Source organism: Lygodium microphyllum, chromosome 14, assembly GCF_053477565.2.
Source record: "Lygodium microphyllum isolate KBCC chromosome 14, Lygodium_microphyllum_v1.1.10, whole genome shotgun sequence".
Taxonomy (NCBI): Eukaryota; Viridiplantae; Streptophyta; class Polypodiopsida; order Schizaeales; family Lygodiaceae; genus Lygodium; species Lygodium microphyllum.
Genome location: NC_141148.1, coordinates 150,042,263 through 150,061,179, shown reverse-complemented (window position 1 = coordinate 150,061,179; position 18,917 = coordinate 150,042,263). Strand labels below are relative to the sequence as shown.

The window sequence follows — 18,917 nt, the reverse complement described above, 5'->3', positions numbered from 1 at the left end:
GTCATATGAGGCCAATTTGCTAGACCAAACCTCCTCAGGGATGTCATTATTTAAGGATCTATTTGGAGAGTGGTTGCAAATGTGAACCGTGGTTTGAGTGCCTCTCCCCAAAATTCATGAGGGAGGTTAGCAGTGGACAACATTCACCACACTCTTTCACATAAAGTCCTATTATATCTTTCAACCACCCCATTTGAAGAAGGGCTATAAGGAGTTGTAAGCTACCTCTTAATTCCATACAAGTCACAAAAAGACTTTAATTCAGTAGATGTGAACTCACCTCCATTATTAGTTCTCAAGCATTTCAGCTTTCTACCTGTCTGAGTGGTCACAAATGCATGAAAAGATTTAAAAACAACAAACATTTCATTTTTTTTTTTCAACAGATAAACCCAAATCTTTCTGGAACAATCATCAATAAAGGAGACAAAATATGTAGCACCACCCAACGACTTCATGGGCATACTACATACATCAGAATGCACTAATTTCAAGACATTGGACTTACGAGAGACACCAGAGTAAAATGATTTTTTTATTTTCTTTTCAAATTGACACTCATTACAAAAGTCAAGTTTAGAGCCTTTTCCATCAACCCTTTTCAAGCAGGTAAGGACATCAAGTCCTTTTTGGCTCATATGGCCTAATCTCTTATGCCACAACTCCAAATGACAGCCAATTTCAACTACTGCAAGAGACTTTCCATTCAAAGCTTTATAATGCAAACAATATAAAGTCCCCTTCTTGGTTTCTTTTTGCAATCAGCATGGAACCCTTTTTCACTTTCCACAAACTATCATCAAACAATATAGTGTATCCATGCAAGTCAAGCTGACCAACAGATAGTAAACTCTTTTTACTGCCAAGCACATATTTGACATCTTTCAACACAAGCTCCTGCCCATTATCTAAAGACAAGTGTACAGTGCCAATCCCATCAATGTTGCAAGCATGGTTATTTCTAAGATACACCTTTTCATAACTACCAACATTGAACGTAGCAAAACACTCCAAGCAAGGAGTTACATGGAAAGAGGCACCAGAGTCTGCAATCCAAGTTTGAGTGACACCATCAACTAATAAAAGTGCATCAATCACATCAGCCTTAGTATTCTCCATATCATGCATGTGACATATAAGGACATCATAGTCAATTGGACATAATACGTCTGCCTCTGTATCCAAAAGTTCCTCTATGACTACACTGGAAGCCACATTGGTCTTTTCCTTGCCTTTGGCTGCCTCAGATGCATTTGTCTTATCCTCTTTCTTCTTTTTGTCTCTTGCTTTCTTCTTTCTCTCTTGCTCCTTCTTGTAGTACTTGCAATCAGGCTTCTTGTGGCCCTTTCGACCACAATGATAGCAAGTAATGTCACTCTTTTCCTTTCCTTTGCTCTTCTAGCATTTGCATTTTTCTTTTCAGCCCTCCTCTTACATTATAAGCTGAGTTATTGCCTTGTCCACTAGACATACATCTAATTTCTTCTTTCAAGATTGAACCCCTTACCCCATCATATGAGAGATTGGGTTTATTGTTGAGAAAAACCACCAAGGTCTCCCAAGTATCAGGCAGTGTCATGATAAAAAAGATCACCCTCTACTTATCATCAAAATCCAAATTTGCATCCTTGAGCTAATTTGAAATACAAGTAAATGCACTCAAGTACTGAGCTGTAGGCTTTGACTCATCCAGTCGCATATTCACCAACTTGTGTATTAAGCATACCTAATTAACAAGTGTGGTGACCTCATAGGTAGTTTTCAGCTACTTCCATATTGCATAACTAGTATCTAAACCCTTAATGTCTATCAAAATGTCATCAGTGATACCCATCTTCATGTAAGCCACAACCTTTTTGTTCACTATAATCCAATCTTCATCAAACATTTGTGCGGGTTTAACTTCCTGTTGCAAAGCATTCTCACAATACTTTAAGAACAATATGCCCTGCACATGGTCTTTCCAAAGGTCAAAGCCATGACCATCAAACCGTTTGATTTCCATCAAACTATTGATGTCTGAACTAGAATAAGTTGCAACCATTTTTTTCACAAACACAAGAATAAATAGCATGGATTGCATAAGCACAAGGTGAGCCAACAAACACACTGTTATTCTTCCTCAAATAGTAATAAATCTCAGCTATTTGTTTATGAACTAGCCTACCACACACTTAAAAACTGCAAGAATTTAACAAATTCTACACAAAGCTCCAAAATTTCAGGTCCAATAGTGCATAAATATCAACCAATCTAACCTAGTTGAGCAAAATTTTACCACTACATGAAAAGCCCCAATTTTCCGGGGTCCAGTGTTAAGAAATTTTACTTGGAAAAGTGAAATTCCAAAAAATTTGGCAAAGTCCCCAATTTGATTGAGGTCACCATGCACAGCGTCTAAAATTTCTGACTTGAATGTCGCTGCTAAGCATAGATGTGATTAAATTTGGGAAAAGCCCCAAATTTTTGGGCTCATATTCGCATAGAATTGACGAGTATGCTTTCATGCACAGACTCCTTGTCTAGTGGAAGGGAATGGGAGACATTTAGAAATTTCTATTTAAAATTTTATTTATATTTATTTAAAAAATGAGGAAAGGGCTCCGTTGACCACTACCACATTTCTTAGCTTATTTAATGGTAGCACATTGGAGTATTTAGTTGGTAAAAGGTGAGATGTAGTGAATTGCTCAGGGTGATAGGTTTGCCAAGTGACCCTAGGAAGTGGGCCCTAAGTCTATGTGGTGGAGGAAAGGGATAGGGGGTTAGAAGTGGAGCCTATTCATTAGGGCCACCAAGACACGCCCAACCTAAAGAACCCTACCTGATGTGATGGTGGGTGCATTCTTATTATATCTTCTCTTTGTTTTCTTTTCTTTCTTTTTTACTCTTCTCTTGAGTATACATTTTTTCTTCTTGTTTCCTTCTCTCTAATGTCATTAGAGGGAGTGCCTTCAAGGATTTTTCTAGGTAAGCCATGCTGATCATGAAACTCTTGAGAGTTAGCCTTGCCAAAAGTGGTGTGGTTGGAAGGGAGGGGTGGTTGCAATTGGTGAACTTGCTTGTTTTTATATCCTCCAATAGCTCAAGATGGTAAACATATAGTATTTTCACTAGAAGGACTAATTTGACCATGACATGTCTATCTATCCCTATATTTATGTCAAAGAAAAGAGCATGCAAGTCTCTTTCTTTTGCTGCTCTTCTTTAGATTAACAATGTGAGCAACAACATTAAGTTGTTGCAAGTCATAACAAAGGTTGAATCTCGAAAACTTGAAAAGTTACAAATCATTTGAAAGAGATACCAAGTCTCTTTCTCTAAATTTGAGGCTATCTTCTTACCTTTGGTGTCAATATTGAAGATAAGAGGAAAATTGTATTGCCCATGCTTTTCAAGGTCGAAATCAACCCCATACCTTCATGGATAGGGTACATAGATGGGATCTTCTCTCTCAAGTGCATTGTAGAAGGTGACCTAAGCCTCCATGCTAACATAAATAAAGTTTCTTCTCCACTTAGGTTGGGATTCATAGTCTTGCACTATTTTGGGCACCTCAAGCACTTTGTTGTACCAATAATCTGATGGTTCATATTGCCAAAATCCAAAATTTTGTGCCTTATGCTCCAACCATCTTTTTTGTAGTTGTGCTGTACTCTAACGATTTGTTACACTATCCTAATAGGAAGTAATTTTTGGAGTCTCTTTGGAAGATAGAAAGAAAATTACATAGGTGACTCCTAAGACCCCCATGGTCCTAGCATAGCAATCTCGCTATCCCAAACAGTAGGAATGGGTTTCTGCCTCTATGCAAAGAGCTTTGGGGTATTGTAACAAACTTCCTTTTGATCTTCTCCACTTTTTCCTTCCTCCTTTGCTTGACTTTCATTATCACTTTTAGGGAGGTCCGTACTTCTAAGCATTCAAGCTTTTGCAGGCTTGAACCCTTGACCTACATCAGGTGCCACTCTTCCTCATTGAGCATTGGAAGGAAAAGTTGATATTCTTCTCTGGTTGGGAATGATACATCAACTACTAGGATGCCAATTCTCTATGCAAAGTTCCGCTTCACTTCATTATAGCACATAATCTTCCTTTGTCATCTTGTACTCTAATTAGGCCTAAGGTTGTTACTATACTTTGCTCACATTCTCTCTCTTGGCAAGCTGCAACTTCCTTTCTATTTTTTTATTTATGTTTCCTTCACCCTTTTTTGTCAATTCCAATAGGATATTGGTAAAGCTTTGGTGCAGTATTTGCATCATTTATTCCTTGACCCTTGTTCTTTCTTTGATCCAATTCTTCCCGTACTCTCATTGTGGTAGCTCCATGATAAGGACCAACATAGGGGTTACATTTTTTCTCCTCTTACTAGTTTGTTTTTTCCTTAGCCCACTCTAGGCCTTTGCTTTGCAAGGTTGCTAGGATTTCTAGTGTGATGGGTGCATTGCTCCTTCCATGCTAGACTCAATTTCATTTTCTTTGCCTCATTTCATAGCTAACTAGTCTTGGAGCTACTCCTAATTGTGTAATATCCTTGCTACTCCATTGGCTAGGTCCACCATCTTTTTATTTTCTTGTTCTGCCTCTTCCTTCGCTTTCTTTATTTTCTCTAGTTCCCTTTTTAACTACTCTTGCAATTATGTCATCGCATGTAGTTCTACTTCTATCCAAACCTTCTCTTTGTTGATTGTTGTAGATTTATTCTCTAAATGTACCCAATTTTCTCTCCACTTCACATTGTTGAGTTCTTCATACCTTTTTCCCATCTATTCATTAGCTTTAAGAGTAGAGGCATAAATGTCAAGGATCCTTCCACCCTTGGTACATTCACTACCCTTTGTTTATGCTTTGTGTTTGTGATTAGTGGTCTCCTAGTATTGGTAGTAGGGACTTCCTATGATATTGCTTGGACAAGATAGCAAGTTGAAATTCTAACTGGTACACCCTATAGCTTCACCATCTTTTTATTTTCTTATTATGTCTCTTACTTCACTTTCTTTATTTTCTCTAGTTCCCTTGCAATTGTGTCATTGCATGTAGTTCTACTTCTATCCAAACCTTCTCTTTGTTGGTTGTTGTAGATTTATTCTCTAGATGTACCCAATTTTCTCTCTCCACTTCACATTGTTGAGTTCTTCATACCTCTTTCCCATGTATTCCTTAGCTTTAAGAGTAGAGGCATAAATGTCGAGGATCCTTCCACCCTTGGTACATTCACTACCCTTTGTTTAGGCTTTGTGTTTGTGATTGGTGGTCTTCTAGTATTGGTAGTAGGGACTTCTTGTGATATTGCTTGGACAAGATAGCAAGTTGAAATTCTAACTATTACACCCTATATCTTCACCATCTTTTTATTTTCTTATTCTGTCTCTTACTTCACTTTCTTTATTTTCTCTAGTCCCTTGCAATTGTATCATTGCATGTAGTTCTACTTCTATCCAAACCTTTTATTTGTTGGTTATTGTAGATTTATTCTTTAGATGTATTCAATTTTCACTCTCCACTTCACATTGTTGAGTTCTTCATACCTTTTTCGTGTCTAATCCTTGGCTCTAATATTAGAGGTGTAAATATTGAGGATCCTTCTACCAGTGGTACATTTTCTACCCTTTGTTTGAACTTTGTGTTTGTGATTAGTGGTCTTTTAGTACTTGTAGTAGGAACTTCCTTTGATATTTCTTGGATGGGATAGCAAGTTGCACTTCTAACTCATACATCATATCTTCTAGTTTGGCCTTAGAGGTCCCTTTAATTGTGGTTGCTGAGATGGATGGTGGGATGATTGTGATTGGAGGGGATGGGGCTTTCAAACGAGCCTTACATTTCCTTTCTCCTTCGCTTGACTTCCATCAACACTTTTAGGGAGGTTTATGCTTCTAAGAATTCAAGCTATTTCAGGGTTGAACCCCTAGCCTACATTGGGTGGCAATCTTCCTCCGTGAGCATTGGAGGGAAGAGTGGATATTCTTCTATGGTTGGGAATGGTTCATCAGTGCTAGGATGCCAATTCTCTATGTAGGGTCCTACTTGCCTTCACTATAGCACATGATCTTCCTTTGTCATCTTGTCCTTTAATTGGGCCCAAGGTTGTTACCATACTTTGCTCAAGTGGTCTCTCCTAGCAAGCTCCAGCTTCCTTTCCATGTTCTCATTTATGTTTCCTTCACCCTTTTTTGTCGATTCCAATAGGTTATTGACAAAGCTTTAGTGAAGTACTTGCATCATTTCTTCCTTGACCCTTGTTCTTTCTTTTATCGAATTCTTCTTGTACTCATTGTGGTAGCTCCATGGTAAGGTGGCCCAGCATAGGAGTTACATTTTTTCTCTTCCCACTAGTTTATTTTTTCCTTAGTCCACTCTACACCTCTACTTTGCAAGGTTGTTAGGATTTCTAGTGTGATGAGTGTGTTGCTCCTTCCAAGCCTAGCTCCATTCCATTCTTTGCCTCAATTCATAAGCTAATTGGTCTTGGAGCTACTCATAATTATGTGATATCCTTGCTACTCCATTGATTAGCTGCATCATCTTTTTATTTTATTATTCTACCTCTTCATTTGCTTTCTTTAGTTTCTCTAGTTCTCTTTTTAACTACTCTTGCAATTGTGTCATTGCACGTAGTTCTACTTCTATCCAAACCTTCTCTTTGTTGGTTGTTGTAGAATTATTCTCTAGATGAACCCAATTTTCTCTCTCCACTTCACATTTTGGAGTTCTTTATACATTTTTCCCATCCATTCCTTAGCTTTAAGAGCAGAGGCACAAATGTCAAGGATCCTTCCATCCTTGATACATTCACTACCCTTTGTTTGGGCTTTGTGTCTATGATTAGTCTCTTAGTACTTGTAGAAGGGACTTCCTCTAATCTTGCTTGGACAAGATAGCAAGTTGCACTTCTAACTCATACACCATATAGCTCCACCATCTTTTTATTTTCTTTTTATACCTCTTACTTCACTTTCTTAAATTTCTCTAGTTCCCTTTTTAATTGCTCTCGCAATTGTGTCATTGTATGTAGTTCTACTTTTATGCAAACCTTTCTTTGTTGGTTGTTGTAGATTTATTCTCTAGATGTAGCCAATTTTCTCTCTCCACTTCATATTGTTGAGTTCTTTATACATTTTTCCTATCTAATCCTTAGCTTTAATATTAGAGGCACAAATGTCGAGGATTCTTCCACCTGTGGTACATTTTCTACCCTTTATTTGAACTTTGTGTCTGTAATTAGTGGTCTTTTAGTACTTGTAGTAGGGATTGTTTGAAGAGAGGGGGAGAGACAGAGTGGAGCGGAAGATGAGTCTCAACTCATTGTTGTTCTTCTTCCATTATTCTTCCATCATACAAATTGAAAGAGATTTACACATATAGGTATGACTAACCAATACTAATTGTGGTTAAGTCACTAACTACACCGACTTATTGAATGTCACACACATGTACAACTGTCTCTAGCTAATGTTGGTCACACGCATAAAGATAGACTGACTAAAGAGTAACGAGAGCTTGATATTCTAACAAAGAGAGAGGGAGATACAGAGTGGAGCAAAAGATGAGCCTCATCTCATTGTTGTTCTTCTTTCATTATTCTTCCATCATACAAACTGAAAGAGACTTACACACATAGGTATGACTAACCAAGACTAATTGTGGTTAAGTCACTGACTACACCGACTTATTGAATGTCACATACATGTACAACTATATCTAGCTAATGTCAGTCACACACATAAAGATAGACTGACTAAAGAGTAACGAGAGCTTGATATTCTAACACTGCCCCTCAAGCTCAACCATTTGATAAACTTCAAGTAGCTATCTGAAGTATATGAACCTTCATTTACCAAGAGACTTGGTAAATATGTTTGCTACGTGGTCTTCACTCTTCACATGAATCAAGTCAATTTGCCTTGTAATAACCATTTCTCTGATGAAATGGTAGTGAACCTCAATATGTTTGGACCTAGCATGGTAGGTAGGATTGCTAGCCAACATAACACTGATGAGGTTATCACAATACAATCTCACTCTGCTTTCCAGCTATATTTCCAAGTCTTTTAGTAGTTTCATCAACCAAACTGCTTCGCAAGCTGCTAAGGCAGCTCCTCTGTACTCAGCTTCTATACTAGACAATGCAATAGTAGGCTCTTTCTTACTCTGCCGACAATGCAATAGTAGGCTGTTTCTTACTCTGCCAACTAATCATACTGCTGCCCAATCCAAATGCATAACCACTGGTTGATCTCCTGTCATAGGCACAACCAACCCAATCAACATTAGTAAACTTTTCCAAGTCAAGAGATTTTCCATATGCATAAAACAACCCATAATCTGAAGTACCATTTGCATATCTCATGATCCTCCTGACTGCATCTAAATGTGGTTTGTGAGGCTTGTGCATGAACTAATTAATCAACCCCACTACATAACATAAGTCAAGATGGATAATAGTCAAGTGTATTAAGTTGCCTACCATCTATTGATACATGGCCACATTCTCTATGTCATTTTCAACATCAATCTGCAGCTTGACATTTTGATTAAGAGGTGTCTCTATAGGCTTGCATTCAACCATATCATACTTTTGTAACATGTGATGAGCATAGTGCTTCTATAGCAGCCATATACCTTGAGGCGTAAAGACTACCTCAATCCCAAGAAAATACTTTAGTTCACCAAGGTCTTTGACTCTAAATTTAGCCTGTAAACATGATTTAATTTCAGCAATGCCCTCTTCATCATCTCCAATGATGATAAGATCATCTACATAAACCACTAGAAACACATATCCATGATCTATATTCTTCATGAACAAATTGTGATCTGCATCACCCTATCTAAATCCATGTTGCTGTAAATAACTGCGGATTTGAGCATTCCATGCTCTAGGTGCCTGTTTTAGTCCATATAAAGCCTTTTTCAGCTTATATATATGTGTAGGAAAGTTCGGGTGAACATAGCCTTCAAGCTGCTCTATGTATACTTTCCTCGATCAATCTTAAGTGGTTTAACTTCCACCCATTTAGTTACATAATCAAGGCATACCAAAATGTGTCCTCAACCAAATCACCATTCAAGAAAGCATTCTTGATGTCCATTTGCCATAATTTTTAGCCTTTGCATGCTGCCAAAGCAATGACAGTTCTAACTGTTGCCATTTTAGCCACCGGACTGAAAGTCTCCTCATAGTCAAGGCCATATTGTTGCGCATACCCTTTTGCAACCAACTTAGCCTTATAGTGTTTTAACAAACCATCTGACTTGCACTTAACCTTGTATATCCATTTGCAACCAATGGGGACTTTACCTTCAGGCAACTCAATCAATTCCCATGTCTCATTTTTAGTCAAGGCTGCATACTCCTCATCCGTGCTAGCACACCAGTTATCATCTGTAACTGCATCATCAAACTTTGTAGGTTCTTTGTAACCTGTCACACTAGCCATATATGCATAATGGCAGGCTGAATAACCAGTGTATGTAAACCTATCAACTGGTTTTCTAACTCTCTCAAATCTCTGTAACTGTGGCTTACTCTGAGCTTGCCTCTCATGAGGCGATACATAACGACTCTACCTTGCTCTAGGCGTCATAATAGACGGAATGCCCAACTTACAATCCAAACCGTTGTTGTTAGATGACTCATAACCTGCTGTAAGTGGACCTGTCACATCCTCAAGCATCTTTTATTTTCCCTTATCCAATCTCCCCCTCACTCACATATCCGTGTCAGTGGATGTAGGAGTACGACTCCGCAAGTGTCTTGACCAAGGACTTATTGTAGGTGACCCATCACCTATAGGACCACTCATAGATGTACTCACTGTAGGTTTATTTTTAGCATTACTAGTGCTAGTTGATCCATCAGTAGCCACTGCAATAGGATTACCATACCAGGATGCCAGCTCATCAAAAACATATCTGCTAATCAATGTCTTATGTGTAGACGGTACATAACACTTGTAAGCTTTCCGGTCTTGTGCATAACCAAGGAACACACTCTTGACAACTTTGGGATCAAATTTCTTTCTCTTTTCATTAGGAACATGCACCTATGCAATGTTGCCAAATACCTTCAAGTGTGAAATGTCAGGTTTATGACCATACAACCTCTCATATGGAGTTACATCATGAATCCCTACTGTAGGAGTTCTATTCAGCACGTAGACAACAATCACTACTGCTTCATCCCAATAACCATTTGGCAAAATCTTCTCATTCAACATAGCTCTTGTCGATTCCATTAGTACCCTACTTTTCCTTTTTGCTACACCATTTTGCTGCAGTGTATAGCTGCAAGATAACTGTATTCTGATCCCATGTTTAGTAAGGTACATGTCAAAGTAATTAGAGACATATTCTCCACCTCCATCTGATCTAAGACATGAAATTTTACAGCTCAAATCATTTTCAACATGCTTCTTGAAGTCCTTGAATGCATCAAACACATCATCCTTATGTTTTAGTATGTAAAGCCAAGTATACCTACTGAAATCATCAATGAAGGATACATAGTAACGAGCACCACCAAATGAAGCATTATGAGACAGACCCTATACATCTAAATGTACCAACTGCAAGGGTCGTGAGCTATTCCGTACATGTCTCATAAATGGAAACCGTGCTTACTTTCCAAACTGACATGCATCACATACATATCCAAAGTCATGATACTTGAACTTACGCACTCCAAGCACAATCTCCTTCTACTGCATAGATTTCAGCTTTTGTACATTCACATGGCCAATCCACTTATGCCATACCTCAATATCCTGTATAGCACCATCATTATGTGCAAACATGGCTGCTTTCAATTCTAGAATTGATACATCAAGAGTAAACATTCTGCCATCTCTTCGGCCTCTAGCAATCAATTTGTAGCCATTACCATATTCTTCAACAAAGCATCCATCTCTATTAAATCTCACCTGTAGATTTTGTTTTGCCATCCGCCCAACTGACAAAAGATTCTTGGTTATTGTAGGTACATGTAGTACATCATGCAGGCTCTTTTTCTTGCCATTAGGCATCAACAACGGAACAATTTCTGTGTGTTGAATGTCATGTTGGGTGTCATCCCTAGTATACACATAACCATGTGAACTTGCAACCATCTCATCAAACCATTCTCCATGGGGTGTCATATGATTTGAAGCCCCTGAATCAATGTACCATCTCTCATCTCGGTTCTGCCTAGATGCATTCTTAGACACATGTTGCATGGCAAAAAATCTGTCAACCTGCTCATCATAAGCACCGCTAGAAGGTGCATAGTGCCCATGATGTTTGCCCTTTGCCTTTATATCTCCATGCTTCTTGTAACAATCCTTCACAATGTGTCCATATTTGCTGCATTAATGATAGGCCTTATCTCTGTTTGACTGATCATTTGACTACCATGAATCAAATCCATCACCTCTACCATGGGGTGATCTTCCCTTACATGTAAAGCTACCACACTGGCCATGTATATTTGTGCCATGCCAGGCATTCTGCTCATGCTATCCATAAGCATTTCGAGTGTCTCCTCGACTTCGAAAAGAGCCACGGTCTCTACCACCTCTACCACACGGGCTAGAGAAAAGAATAGTGTCTCTGCTTTGAGATGTACTAGAACCTATATTTAGTCCAAGCTTAATTTCCTCATGGAGCAGCAAAGCAATCAGCTCATCCCAATCAGGGGATTCAACTCTCATAGAAATAGACATATCAAATGCTTTATACTCTTTGCCAAGTCCATTCAATGTCACTGCAATTATATCATTCTCAAACATTGAAAATTCAATGGTGGCAAGCTGATCGATTATGTTCTTGATCTGTGTAGTGTAGGCCTAAATCCTTCTGCAATTCCTAAACATGGTATTGAACTGTTTCTTTAGCTGAATCTTTCTTGCATGTGTTACATTTCCATAATTCTTCATAAGTATGTCCCATGCATCCTTTGAGAAACTACATCCAGTAATCTATATAACCATAGCATTTGATAAACATAAGGAAAACCAATGTAACACCTTGCATGCTCTCTTAGTGCATAGCTTATGAGCCCTTTTCTGATCATTTGTCGGATTGCTTTTATGCATTTCAGGTTCAGCTTCATCACCTGTGCATAAGTCCCAATAACCTCTGCCAACCAAAAAATTCTTCATACGAAACTTCCATAAAGCAAAATTTTTGCAGTATTTTCCATAGTTGCAGCTTAGGTATTCAGTGATATATATAACCTGTAAGTATGTGACTCCTTTTCCTACAGTTCAAGATCAGTTTCTACTATTCATGATAGTTTCCTACAATACAGGAATGTTTTCCTAACAACCTACTTGCTATAAACTATATTCCAACAATGAAAAAAACACAGTCAACTGAGCATTAACCAAGCTCAAATCAGTTCGAAACATTCTATGGTAGTGGCAAAACATCCCAGCAACAAACTATGTCCATACAAGTATCAATGTTTATACTATATGCAAGTAGCAATATCAAATACAGCCAGCCCTCTGCTATAACCAGCAGTGTTTTCTCTGTTAAAACAAGAGTATTTAGACCTCAAAAAAGCCCCAAAACATCTCATTCAGTTGCCACTCTATGCAGGAGTTGATACATGTCCAACTAGTCAGAATATATTGCATGTATGTCAAGTGAAGATGATATATATCCTTTCTGTAGAAAATAACCACTCAATACCTTTGTATAACCAACAACAAATTAGTCCAAACTTTGGACTTTCAGCACTCACAATATCCCAAAAAGCATCTACCACTCAAGTGGTATGATCCAAGCATTTGTCAGTAGCAAATAAACATCACAAATACGTCAACCTTGTAGGTATATTGTTTCCAAATTCAGGATAGCAATCAATTTAATGTTTCCAGCCTGCAAATAGGCTCCAAAACTGAGTATTTAACACTCCAATATCATGCTCAAATGCATGATAATAAGTGCATATACATTGTTAGGATGAAAGCCATCAGTGCCCTGGAATCACCTATTGTTTTTTGCAGTAAACAACCAGTCTAGACAGGTCTGTGCTAAATATCTCAAAATCTGTGATAAATTTGAAAAAAGTTTCTTCTGCAACATTGTAGATCATGTAGAGACGGTCAGGAATCTTAGGCCGTTTCTTTAAAAACCATTTCTATAGCAAGATATAGCTTCTGCAAAAAAACGAGCCTTCAGGATTTAGGCATTCAAGCTTTGATACCATGTTGAAAGAGAGGTAGAGAGACAAAGTGGAGTGAAAGATGAGCCTGAACTCATTGTTGTTCTTCTTCCATTATTCTTCCATCATACAAACTGAAAGAGACTTACACACATAGGTATGACTAACCAAGACCAACTGTTTTTAAGTCACTGACTACACTGACTTATTGAATGTCACACACAATGTACAATTGTATCCAGCTCATGCCGGTCACACACATAAAGATAGACTGACTAACGAGAGATTGATATTCTAACAAGAACTTCCTTTGATCTTGCTTGGACGAGATAGCAAGTTGCACTTCAAACTCATACATCCTATCTTCTCCTTTGACCTTAGAGTTCCCTTTAGTTATGAATACTAAAATGGATAATGGGATGATTGTGATTAGAGGGGATGGGGCTTCCAAATGAGCCTTGCCTTTGGCTACTTCTAGTGGGGATTGTGGGATTCCTACTCTAGTCGAACTTGCACCTTCGCGAGTGTCAACTTCTACAAAGATTCCCATATTAGGGTGCATAAATACTAATTCTTCAACCCCTCTTAGGGCTAATTAACTGATCTTCTAATTGCTAGGGTTAGATCCTTTGTCTCTTTTCTTCTTAGTTCTTCCTCTTCCTCATGCTTTCTTCACCTATCTTCCTCCTCTTCCCTTCATGATTCCTCTTTACTCTTTTCAGAAGCTTTGTTCTCTTCAAATACACCATTCCCTACTTAGATGCTAGTTTGATAATGATTATCTTTCATTTTCCCTTGTCAAAGGTGGTTAATACTTTTATCTCTAGTTGTGCTTCTTGTTGCTACTATTGCACTCTAAGTTTAGCTCATTGTGAGTCCTAGAATCTTTTGCTTCTCATCTCTAATTGTCACTATAATGCTTGAGATTGAGAGGTTTCTATTGCTAAGCATTTTGATTAATTCGCCTTCCCTTCTCTGGCTTGACTTCTTATTAGAAGTGGATGTAACAAACAATGGAAGCACAGAAGACTATTCTAATAGTCCGCACAACACAAAATAAAAGAGAAAATAGAAGGAAACAAAATAATATTGTGAAGGGAGAACTCAAAGCTATGCTGAGGAAATGAAATCCATATACTAAACGGTCACGTATAACAATGAGTCATTGGATGTGTGGGCATTGGTAGTGGATCCATTTCTCCAATAGGACTTGCATTGGGAATCTGCAAGTGGATGATGATGACATAGATTGAGGAGGAGGGAGCCAAATATACGTGTATAAAATAATACCAATAAAATAATAGGTCTGCTAGCAAATACAGAGTCAACTAGTAAAAAGTGGCCTAAATCATCAAATTGATGGCAATAAAGTGTACCTAAAATACACTACAATACCTAGACCGCAATTGCACATGCCCAAACTTAGTCATGAGCTAAGTAAACTACTAATACCTTCTCTCCAATCATGGTGGATCTAATACAATACAATGATATAATGATAATGACTCATCATAGTCCATATAACAAAGACCACTAGATTAGAACCATGGATACATAAGCAATGGGCGATCCAGACACTACTGGGGTGATTTGGGGAGAACCTGATGTAAATGTCAATCATACCAAAACTTGAAAATAGAGAAGAATCGTACTAGCTCTCTATGTGTGTCAACAATGCCTCACAGTAGCATATGCGATCATCCTATCATCAATGCCTCTAAGCATACAAAAACATGAATTCTTTGCTTTTTACCAACCACCAAGATGACCTCTCATGTGAGTTCAAACATTCATATGCTTGCATTCACCACCATGTTTTACAAATAGCATCTCATAAAAGGGTGGCCACCATAGGTAAGATTGGAGAATTTTGAATGTCATTGAGTCTCTATTTTGCCCTCTTGCAATTTCCATATGCACTTCTCCTAGGATCTTATACATCTCATGCTCATAGATGCACCTTCTTAGCACACCATCTTGTTGGAGATGGTGCAATTCCCTAGCAATCAATTGATAGGATTTCCCCTTTGAGTATGCGGTAACAAAGTTTAGTTTCTTCTATGGAGCGATCATGTATTCCTTCTTTCAACACTTCTCCAATATGATTAGCCAAAAATGTAGTCAAGTCTACTTGATAAAGATCTTTTTTGTGAGGGATTTTGAACAAGAGTCTATTAAGAAAATCATCCGCAATTCATTTTTCAGCATTCTGTGTTTGGCTATTATGGAGAAGTGATGAAGTTCTCTATTGGGTACTATGGAGAAGTGGTTGGCCATGTAGTGTTTCTTTCCTTTTATCTCAACCATCGAGAAGTCAAATTTTAGCAAAAGAAAAAATCATCAAGCAATGTATCTAGTCACACAAGATTTGTCTACTAAGGAAAGCAAAGCTTGATGATCAACAAAGAGAAGAAATGTCATTGCTAGCAAATAATGGTGAAACTTCCATAGAAATAAGACCAAAACACAATGACCAAGCCCTCTCTCTAGTAGTAACCAAGTTCCCCATAGGAAACTTTGAAGCATTAATATACCCATGGAAGGTTGGTTCTAATTTGGGGCTCGTAGAATTTGTGCTAATGTCAGAGCCATCTTTAATGAGTCATAAACACACTAACATTCTTTGGTCCATTCAAAGACAATCAACAACTTATATAGGGGTTGAGCAATTAGCACATAGCTCCACACAAATGGTCAATAGTATCCAATGTGGTTGAGAAAGAATTGAACTCTCTTGTGGTGGTAGATCGATAATACTTTTAACTTTCGAGAAGCTAGTTGCATTGTCATTACCCAAAACTAGAACTTTAATGGATTCAAGAGAGACCGTATTGCCTATAGTGCTTAAAAACCACTTTGACGTTTCTTAGATGCTCTATCTAGTTTGTATGCATGCAAAGATCATCCACGAATACTACCAACCATTTGTGGAGCATACCCTTGAAGATTATACACATGAATCATTAGAAAGTACTTGAAGCATTAGTTAGTCCAAAGGGTATCAATATGCATGTAAACACTCTTCTTTCAATAGTGAATGTTGTTTTTGTCTATCATTCAAATTAACTTGCACTCGATTGCATCCTGAAAGTCATTGAGGAGGCTATAAGCCTCCTTTCTTACAACCCATTTCAACATATACTCCATATAGGTAACAGATAGTTGCCTTTCTTTCTTGTTGTATTGACCTTTTTGTAGTTTACAAGTTTGGTTGGAGTCCATCTTGACTCTTCCATCAATAAGCACAAGCACTTCCCTAGGCTTAAAGTCCATGATGATTTGCACTATTATATGGCTCTCAATGTCACACTCAATTCTGTCAATTTCATTGTTTAAGCTTCTCTCTTGGATTCGCAATGTGTAAGCACTTTTAGTGTTTGTTTCATAGGAAGATTCATATAAAAAAGCATATTGTGATCTATATTATTGCTCTTATCTAGAAGGGCCCAATTGTACATGAGTTTTAGGTTGTGTACCTTGGTCCACTTCCATTTTTAAGTATTGAAGAGTTCCTCTACAAGATTCAAATGTGTATTAGTGTTGTTCTGTAATTGCTTCTTCAAAAACTCTAGGAATCTCTTTAGTTTTGATTTTTTAATAGGCACTTGATAGGTCATGTGAGGAGTCACATTTACACTTCAAGCCAACATGTAGATTGGTACTAAAGATAGGGTATACTTTAAGGTGTTTTGTCATGCTATTCTGCATTGCTTACTCTAGAAGTAACTCAGTTGTCATCCTCATCATCCAAAAAGGTCAAGTCAATGGTTGCAAGAATGTGTATTTAGGCTCACTCATCATTAGGACAAGGGACCCTTGCTCTATGAAAAGGTCAAGTCAATGGTTGTGAGAATGTGTATCTGGTCTCATTTCTCATGAGGATAAGAGATGTACTTTGTTAATGGGTTGCAATTTGACATGTTTTTAGATTCTCCTTTCAACATAAGTGATTTAGCACCTAGGTCAACTATTAAGAGCTTCCATGTGTCCAACTCAATTGTAACTACCTCCATATACTTACCAAAGAATATTGGGCCATTGCTCAAGTCCTTGATTGCATGTGCATTTCTTAGCCATGGGCTTTCCAATAGCATATCATAATCCATTCCGTAAAGTCCACTCAAAATTGGATATTTGTGAACTTTATTTTTCAATCATTTAGTACTTCAAAAGGACTTGCTCTATCCATTGGCAAATGCAACATTAAACCAAGCCATCTCCATGGGGGGGCTGCCCCAAGCTTGTAAATCTATTTAGTTAAGGATATTAACTCCTTCCCTAGTGTCAACAATTCCCTTTCTAGCCACATTTCCCAAGGCATACAACCAGGAGATCTGCATGCATTTTGGTTCCTTTGGGTATTAACTTGCAAGATTTGTAACTTGGGGTTTAGGATTAGACTTTGTATACGCATTTCAACATAATGACCTTGCATAAATTATGTTTCCAATTATACCGGCCATTTTGTCCATTCCTTCAATGGTTTCCAAAGTGTGAGATTTTAATAGTTTGAGTGGTAAAGAGATGGTTGTTGGGGGTAAAGGCACCTGTGCCTAGCCACCCATATATTAGTTGCACTAACAGTACCTCGCATATGTACACACATGTACATTGCAACTAGTGGGCACCCATCAATGTCACTTCATTCTTTATTCTTTCAAAGACATTTGAATAAAGGGAAGGTTGATCACACATTGTGACTATTGGGGTTCCCACATTGTGTGTGTCTCTCTCTCTCTTTCTCTTGCTCCTTCCACCATAGCTCTTGTTTCCACTCTGTGCTCTTACTTTAGGGCTCACTCCCTTCGACTAGTATTAGAGCCACTACACTAGCATTGAGGAGATCTCCCCTTCGTTTACTTTAGCTTGAGAAAAGCTTTAGCTTGAAGGTCCCATGGTAGTTCAGCCTTCTTTTTGCCGAGGTATGAATCTCACTCCCGCTTCTTTTCCAATTGCTCCCTCCACTTGAGGCTTGTTCTGGAGCTTGAAGACTATTGCTTGAGCCTCACAAAGTGCTTAGTGGCAATCATTACCACCAATAGGACTAGCAAGTCCAACATCAACATTGGCGTGATTTACGCTTGTTCTTGGATTGGTCTTCCTTGCTTCTCCTCCAAGAATTGGTAGCTCTATCCTGGCTCTTGGGACCATTGGCATTAAGTAAACATTTTTTGCCTTTCTCCCCAACATTGATACTCATTTTGGAGTATTTGTTTGAGCTTGAATGCTTCAACCATTCACTGTTTCAATAGGGCAGTATGTTGTCATGCAATAGGGATAGCCATTACTTCACTTTTTGAGCTTCATTGATGCACATACACCTATGCATTGATGCTGGGATGCTTGGCACATATCTTGAGATGCTTCTTAGATAGATTTGAGCTTTCTTTGCTCAATTTGAAGCAAGGTTCTTTGCTGAATATATAGTGGATAGCAAGTATTTTGGTTGAAAGCTTTATGCATTGAAGACTTATGTGCTTCTCGGGTTAGACAAATGCTAATATACATACTTGGCACTCATGCATGGGATTGGGCATGTCTATGGTGACCTATTGAGGCTCCATTTTGAGCCACATTGGATGCTTTTGGCAGCTTGAACTTTTAAGCTTCCATTACTATTATGGGCTTGAAGAGTACCTATTGGGCTTTATGCTCCCCAATATATGCCACTTGGATCTTGGATATATGGATACCTTCCACATGATGTTTTGACAAATTTTTGCTCATCTAGCATTTGACTTTTGTTCGAGTGAGAGTGGTTGTT

General features: G+C 38.2%; 1 protein-coding gene across 8 annotated transcripts in view; it reads left to right on the top strand.

Moving 5' to 3' along the window:
• Positions 1-18,917, top strand: part of LOC148026227 (MADS-box transcription factor 23-like) — a 64,193-nt gene that overhangs the window by 25,273 nt on the left and 20,003 nt on the right. The window lies entirely within an intron of this gene.